Raw genomic sequence first — 9,213 nt, 5'->3', positions numbered from 1 at the left:
AATCGCTGGAGCCCACCTAAACACACCTGAGACCATAGAGTAACCACAGTGCGTCCTAATGGCTCCAATAGGTTAAATTCACACAATTAAACACAAAAGAACTGAACCAAACACACATGAATGTAAATAAGCATGAAGTCTTTATTTGAGCCTGTGGGCGGCGGCTCGGGAACACCCCGGGGGGAGGGTGCGATAACGAGGGCCTGACACATCCCAATTGCATGCAAATTACAAATACTAACTTTTGAGTTTGAGTTTTTGAGATTGAGTATGTAATAAAGACAAAAGTATCAAGCTGAGTATACTCAAATATCCAAGATACACACTTACAACTTAGAGCTTCTCACATCTTGAAGAGTAGTTTGAAAAAATGGCAGATATCGATACAACGGTGATGCTTCATCACTTCCTGTGAAAACAAAATGGGTTAGAATGTTAGTATTTATTGTACCAACCTGCAAAACCCACACTGGTGTGACAATTATGTGTGTATTAGTGTGTGGTATGCAATTTGGGCCCAGCTTATTTTTTTGTGAATTAAAAGTTTAATTAATTTTTTGGGAAAAGTGTGGTGGTGTGGTGGGGGGGGGGGGTGTCTAAAACCAATGCTTTTAAAATTGTCAAAATTGTACACGCAGTGTCAGACTGTCCGTACAGCACCCCTAATATATGGTTTATTATCTTTTAGCAGGTTGCAGCTTGAAAAGATGCTTTTGGTATCCATTAACAAGCTTCTGACATAATTATTCTTTTATGTTTAGTATCACTAATAAGACAATATAGACTATAGACTATATTTTATGGTGCATTGTGGGATTGTTACAGACACACGTTTTCGAACACCACTGAAAAATGACGGAACCCTAAAGTAGTGCACCATATAAGGTGAATAGGCACAGTTTCAGACACAGCGTAGGTGTTTCTAAGTGAGAGGCGATTGCATGTATTCTGTAGTTGTAGGAGATTATATTAAACAAGTAACACAAATCCATACATCAGTTAAACTGCACTGAGACTGAGGGGGATCTGGGGTTGTTACTGAGTTGCATCATCTTTTGTTCGTATTCTTCGGTCTTTCCACACCTGACCTCATTTTTCATCATGCTGCCAAATGATTAAATGCACTTCAGAAACAGGTGAAAAGGCAAAAAGTAAACAGTGGGAAAAAAAGCACTAAAAGCATTTTAATGAGAGATTCCTCTCTCATTCGCAGCGTGTATGATTTATGACTAAATGTAGGCTAGTTTGGTTATACTGTGTGGATTCTGAGAAAGGAGCGTTTGTCTATAACATAAAACACAACAGGTGCAAACATACACATACAATACAACCAAAATATTAAAATTAAAAATTCCAGACATTTCAGGAAACAGTAACTAGTGTAGCGAGTGAAAAGCAATTATACAACAGTTAGTTCTGACCTCACAATCTGATTGGTTGAGAAGCATTCTGAGAGTGTTGATATTTGTGATAGCAGCATGGCTTTTTTATAATAAACTCCACTGACACGTTCACAACAATTAAAAATGCTGAGCTGAACCAAAGCCCTTATCGGCAAGTCTGGTCACTCTGCCGCCATCTTTGCTACACCGCTGTGCAGTAATTTCCAGTCACACAAGACCAGGCTCTGATCTCTATGAATAAGGAGAGACCAAACTACACAAACACTGAAGGTCAGATTATCATTTCAAAACCAGATTTTAATTCACAGGTAAAATCTGATAACATTTACATTTACTTTTAAGGCATTTAGCAGACGCTCTTCTCCAGAGTGACTCACAAAAGTGCTTCACTGTTTACTCAAGAAAATCCTCAGCTAGTTTAAATAGACTAATAATTCAAAGATCCTCTAATCTTAGACTCTACTAAACACAAGTCAATATGGAGACCATAATACTCTACTCTTTACCCAAGTACTCTCAGGGAGGAGGGTCTTCAGTCTGGGTTTGAAGACAGTGAGCGTTGGACTCGTCTTCCGTGGATCTTAAAGGTTGGCGGGTCGAGCCGAGCCGTACTTGAAGCTGGAAGGGCCCTTGGTGCAGATCGGCTTTTGACCATCGCCATCAAGTACGGAGGGGCTGGCTGGTCCAGTCTTGGCTTTGTAGACCAGTGTCAAGGTTTTGACCTGGGCAGCAGCTACAGGAAGCTACAGTGAAGAGAGAACGCAGCAGTGGAGTGACAGGGCTGAATTTAGGAACGTTGAAGACGACCCGTGTTATTCAATTATACAGAAAACTCTGTAATTGCCTTTTAACATAGGGCTAAACTAAACCAACTAAACCAGATTACAATGCTGATCAGTTACAGAATGCTATAGATGCATTGACTGAGGGATTGATGGATGAGCAACTCTTGTTTTCAGCTTTGCAGCAGTAATTCGGTTGGTTGTCAAAAGTTTGTCAAATATTAAAAGTAGCAACTTAGTAAAAACTTTGGCCACGTTTCTTGACTTAACATCTAAGAAGTCGATTCATAAGCAAAGGTGTCAAAAAAATTTGCTTATGGAACGGGTGAGTTTCGAGGGATTTGTCAAAATACCATTTCAAGGTTTTGTGTCTCATAAGCGTGACAACACACTATGATACGTTTCACAGGATCTCATCAAGACTCCATGATGGCTGCTATCAAATGTTCCTGAAAATCCTGAGAAATCTGTCGCCAAGCCCCTCACGCAGACTATAAACGCTGTAAACAACCTGGCGTCTCACACACTTGATGGCAGGTTGGACGTTGTAGCAGTGTCTCTGGTTAGGTAATGCGCAAAATCATGCAAATGTGATAAACTGGCATCCGCTGCTTCACCACAGTGACATTCAGTCCATCAGTCCGTCAAGAGCTGCGCCCACAATCCTGAGCCATTTCATCAGGTTTGTGCACCTTCTTCCTGCTCATCTAGGCATCAGAAAAAACAAACAAACAAACAAACAAACAAACATACATAAGAACCTTCTTCAGCATTTCCTTTCCCCCAGCTGGGCTGACAGGTGAAGTGATGGCCTGTCCTCTGACTCATAATCGTGTTTACTCAACTCCCCCAACCCCCCACCCTGCAGGATTACGCCTCTGCAATGCTCAGAGTCAGGAGACCAGCTTTGTCAACACACAGCCTCCTCTTTCCATGGCAATTTGCAGGCCAAGTAGCCCAAGATGCTGCTTTGCAGATTATGGCCGCTTTAACCTGCCTTTCCACACCTTTCCAGCCCTGCGTTGCCTTTATCTTCCCCGGACCTAAACACACGCTTTCACTCTAAAGTGGGGCATTCCTGTGTGGATTTGGAAATACTCAGTGTTTGAGAAGAGTGCCAAAAGCCAGGACCCAGAAAACAGACAAAGCTCTTCTGCTTCAGCTGGTCATGATGTCTGATTACCTACCAGAGAATATAAAGCACACTGTCTGTTAAGATTTGAGGAGATCTTGCTTTTCAAAATGGTTTACATATAAATGAGCATCTTTTCATTGATGCAGTTTTAATGACTTAACTGACCTTGATGTTTTTGACAGTAAGGGTTTCCTCCATGCACACTTCCCATGTAGATCAAATCTGTTCAGTCTCTTTCTGTTGGTAGATGCTGTACTTTGACATCAACTGTACCAACAAGAGCTACCTTTTAGTGACATTTTAGAAATGTTGGAGACTTCTTTACTCATCTTGTGATCTGCTGTTGGGCTGAACTTGCCATGAACAGCCCATGTTGATCAATTGTTCCTCTTGTAAATGATTTACAGGACAGTGGAATGGCTGATTTTTATTTGTTCTGATTCTGATCTATTTTTTCTGCCATTCTGATGGTTGATGGCTGGTTGATGTACCAATTAGGTAATTGCATGAATGAGTAGGTCTACAAGTGTGCATAGCATAGGACAATACACTGGACATTCTGCATTTATAAATATTCATGCGTTTACATAAGTGTTTATCCCCTTTGTAAAACACTAATAACAACATTCCTACAGAAAGTGGTGGAGGTTCTCCATCACTGTGTTCATCATTAGAACATCTCCAAAGTTCTACTCATGGAGTGTACTATTATTTAGAGTTCTCCTCAGATCAACACCTGGTTTGGTGGTAAATCAGGGCTTAATGATGGTAAATCAGGTGAGCTGCTGCTGCTGCTGCTGCTGATGGAGTTGAACACCTCCTCCACGCTGTGCTGGCTGGACTGAGGGGCGTCCAGGAGAAACCTGGAGGAACCGAGCTCTGTTCTTCAGACTAGCTCACCGACAAGATCTCACTACTTTCTTTCTTCAGAATGAGAAGCTCTTGTTTCTCCTTTTTACTGGATTTATGTTCACCTGCTTTATCTGTTCTGATGAGATCTGGAGCTTCTACAGTAGAAACCTACTTATCGTCTTGTGTTTTTATATATATTTTTTAATGAGAGCAGACAGTTATCAAAGCATTATGTATTGTGTATGTGACAAAAGACACACTGATTAGATTTGATCAAACCTTTCAGTGGTTTAAACCTGAACATGATGTGTGCTGAGAAATATACCAAGCAAATAGTTTTGTTACCTTGCAATAAAGGCGTATTAGTCTAAATCATTTCAACCTTTAAAGGAAGAGAGAAGGTCATGGTTTTGTCACTGTGATGTCATGTAGGTTCAGTGTCAGGAGAGATGGACTGACCAAGAGAATTCTGTTGGCCATGCATTTCATTCTCAAACACTACACACTAACATAGGACCTAGTTTCCCATTACGATTTGTATTCTGGAAGAGATAAAAGGAAGATGTGTAACTGATGCTGCATTACATCCAAAAAGTAGTGGGACATGTTTACATCAACAACGTCTGGTAAATCCTTGGTCCAGCTGTACCTTCCTGCTTTTTACTTTTGTGGCATGTTCTGCGGATTTGTCGCAGATGAGTCACCTAAAACTATTAAATGGATTAAATAAATGTAGATGGAGAGTGAGGAAGCAGTCAGCACACCACTTTATTTCTCATAGCTAATGTAACTCATCAGTATGGCACACAAAACAAGGAAGATTCCTAGCCAGCAGCTAAATTGGGAACATTAAATGTTTAGTTTATAAAAGCTAGACTACTCATGAGCTGGCTTGCTTATCATTAGGTGCTAAGCTAGGTAAGTACCTGGGGTGGAAAGGATTCCTTAGCCCACACATATCTGCAGATGTTGGACCTCAGTTTCTGAGGGCTGTTGTGACTGCTGTGACAGATTTGAGACCACAGAGGACATTGCAAGTGTGCAATGTGGCAGGTTTCCAAGCACTGGGGTCATGAAGCCAGTAAGACAGAAATTAAGGGTAAAGGTTTTAGAATGGTCATCGTATTCAAACCCCTGAGGTTGGCGACAAAGCCAAGACTGGACCAGCCAGCCCCTCCCTACTTGATGGTGAAGCCGATCTGCACCAAGAGCCCTTCCAGTTTCAGCCAGCATCTCCACCAGGTCCTTAGCTTCTGTTCTTGGGTTGATTTGGACACATTTCGGACCAAAGCACGTCGTTCATCTCTGGGAAACAGAACCTGTCTCCATCCTGAGCGGTATGATGGCTGGACATTCCCATCTTGTTTGTACTTGCGTAGAGTTGTTAGTACAGATAACCGAGGCGCCTTCATGCATCTGGAAATTGCACCCAAGGATGAGCCGGACTTGCAAGTCCACAATTCTCTTCCTGATCTCTCAGCTGATTTCTTTCGACTTTCCCATGATGTTACACAAAGAAGCCGTGTGTTTTAGGTGTGCCTTTAAATACCTCCACAGGTGTGTCAATAAACCTATCAGAAGCTTCCAAAGACATGACATCATCATATGGGCTGTCCCAAAGTGTTTAAAGGCATAGTAGTCTTAGTGTTTTTAAACTTTTGACTTTGAAGAAAGTAATAAAAATTACCTCTCTTTTGTTATTCTGCCATTTAGCAAATAGAAATAATTTCGGTAATCCTAATTAACCTAAACGGGAAAAGTTTATTCTAAATTCATGTCAAACAGTAAGTAAAAAATGCTATGTGTCTTTTTATATAGTATATGTAAACTTCTGGTTTCAACTGTATGTTTGAATTTTAGTCGTTTTAAATTAGCTAAGGATATTTTTCAGAGGAAATAGCAAAGCACTTTTATAAGTCACTCTGATAAGAACATCTGCTACATGCCATAAATGTAAATGTAAATTTATTTTAAATAGGGTATTGTCATAGAAGAATTCATACCTTTTGACATTGGTAAAATATGCAACAGACTTATAACGAATGTAATAATATCTAGAAGAATAACGTAATAACTAGAAAGTGCATAAGAAAATCACCTGCTGTTGTTTTTTATTTACTGTAATATCAATGTTTTATAGATATGTAACTTTATTGCTAACTTAACATTTGACATTTATTCATTTGACATGGCCAATCCAGCAACTTTGAAATTGCAACATACATTTATATACAAGAACCAGATACACTGTATTTGGTGTTTATAGCATACATGCTCATTTACAACACCCATCCATAGGAGGCTTTAGTAAAGAAAAAAATAATAATATAATGATATCCAGTTGTAACACAGAAAATATATATGAGAGCAATGTTGTTTCTCTTTGAGTCATAATTTAACACCTCTACTGAAAACAGTAATACTGGATTGCATTTTCAACTCAGTGGGTAAACAGTTCCAAAGTGTTGCTCCTCTAACAGAATAAGCTGATTGTCCAAATGAGGTTTTACACATTGAGATACGACAATTACCAAACGTTGAGGCCCGTGTAATAACTCTACTAGAGCACTGTTGTCTTGAGACTCATACTCATTAAGCAAGAGGGGAGCATGACCATTTAAGCATTTAAAAATGAGCCTTAATTTGGAATAGCTTATAAAGCTTTCAAAGCTCAGCGTATTATATTTCTCCAAGATGTGGAAATGATGCCACCTCATTGGTTTCTTGTACAAGAATTTTATTGTCTGGTTATATAGAGATATAATAGGTCTTATAACCTATTATAGGGCTGAGCTATGCTAAAGGATACATTTTATCTTGTAAATTTAAAGCAATTCAGATTTTCTTTTATTATTCACTTGTTCATTAAATTTCTTATGCAAATCTATAAATAAATAAATACTTCATGTTATTAACGTCGCTGATGACCTCAATTTTTTATCTTTAGCATTTAATATTTCATTTTTATGGTGTTTAGGTATAGAATTCTTATAATTTTTTATTCAGTGTTGGGTGAGAGGACTCAAGTCATTTTGATATAGCATGTAATGATTCAGTAAGCTGTTCAGCAGCTATACTAGTAGTTGTGGCAGATAAATAATTGTATCATCAGCCTATATTTGGCAACCAATGCCTCTAACAATCTCTCTCAGGTAGGCTGTTAATACACATGCTCAATAGCAGTGGGCCTAAAACTGACCCCTGAGGAAATTCCCACGCTATTGGCAAGGGAAGATGACTTTTCCTGTTAACCCTTACATACTGTATTCTTCCGCTAAGTGAAAGCACTGTATGGCATGTTGAAATTGAAATTGAGGTTTGGATATAAACACATTGTGGTTAACAGTTTTAAAAGCCTCAACCTTTATTCAAAACACATTGCAGACTCTGTAGAGTGTTTAGGTCTAAAACTAAAATTGTTGTTACAGTAACTGGTTTGCCTCTAGATGTATTATAAGTTGCTCTGTTACTATTTTTCCAGTATCTTGGCAGTATTTTGACAATTGGCAGAATAGATATAGGCCTACAATTACAATTAAAGTCAATTTTGGGTCATTAGATTTAAATATTGGACTAATAATGGCTAATAATGGCTTTCCAGCTCTCAGCAAAAAAGTCCTGCTTTGAACTAGCAATTGAGTTCTATATTCAGAGCAGAATCAAGATTATTGATGTCTTTAGTCTATAAGATTACACAAACATACAAAGATATTTTCAAATATTTTTTTTCTGGTTTAGTCTATTAGTTTATTACTTATTGCATATCAGAGATATATTTATTATATATGCTCAGCTGCTATATTCTCTGATGCTTATGCTTCCACATTTTGTACTCTTCAATAAGCTTTTAAAGGAATTAATTGTAGCCTTGCACAATTCAGTAAAAACGTTATTTCTCAAACCTGTAACTAAGCTATTCTGTACATCGATTTTATGACTAGAGCTCTTTTAAGGGCACAGTCACGTTTTTTAATCTAATGCCAGATATCTTAATTAAACCAGAGGTGAGCACTTTTTATGTTTTAGGGTGTCTGACAATGAAACCGTTAATAGCTGTCATAAAATTATCATAGCAGATGTTCAAATCTTATTTCTGTTACTGAATCTGAGTTCATTTGCATATTTTGAGTATCAATATAGTTTTTTAATCAGCTTTCTGACAACCAATTTCATACCAGGATCAATATTAACCTGTAATCAAAATATATGTTTTAGTAATTCTTTCTATCACATTTGTAAAAACAAAGTCAATCAGGGTGTTACTTTTCCTTGTTATTCTTGAAGGTCTAGCCATCAATTGTTCATAACTAAATGTTGCTGCAATTGTTCTCAATTTCCATTTGACCTCTTTATCTGCTCAGTTAATATAATAATCTCCAAATAAAATAAATTTAGAAAGATCATTACATCTTGCTGAAGTTGTTTTGCTTTAAATTTCTAATACAAACTTGCATTAGTGAAGGTGGATTGTATACAACATCAACACTGAAATTAATTTGGCATAAAGGACGATATTCAATCCCAGACGTTCCAGATTACAAACCAATTGTATTTCAGAGCATCTAAATTTCTCTCTAACATATATTAAAACTCCTCATCATCTCCTATTTGGAGATGATTTGGAGATCTATCCTTCCTAAAGAAAGTCTATCCTGAAATATTTATAAACTTTTTGGGTAGTAAGCTTCGAATATTTAATGTCCACCAAAAAGGTTCATGGTCCCAAATAAGCTTTGCATGATTCACAGTTTAACAGTTCATATATGTTCCATTGATGACCTTTGTCGATTTCTGAGCAGACTGATGCACCTTTAATGTTATCCCAACATTATCAGCCAATGGATTCACATGACCAACAGATGGAAAACATGGTATCTTGGTGTGTGGAAGTAATCAAGTTGCCCAAGCTCCTCAGTATCGATCTGCACGTTTGGCTGTGCTGGGTCGACCGCCAGGCATGCCACCAGCACTGGCATGGAAGCAGTCTCTCGAAGCCTTAGCTGATCCCCATCGGCACTACATTGCCCCGCCAGCCTCTCCA

The sequence above is a fragment of the Salminus brasiliensis genome, chromosome 7, assembly GCF_030463535.1.
Source record: "Salminus brasiliensis chromosome 7, fSalBra1.hap2, whole genome shotgun sequence".
In the NCBI taxonomy this organism is placed as follows: Eukaryota; Metazoa; Chordata; class Actinopteri; order Characiformes; family Bryconidae; genus Salminus; species Salminus brasiliensis.
Note: the sequence above shows the minus strand (reverse complement) of the source record.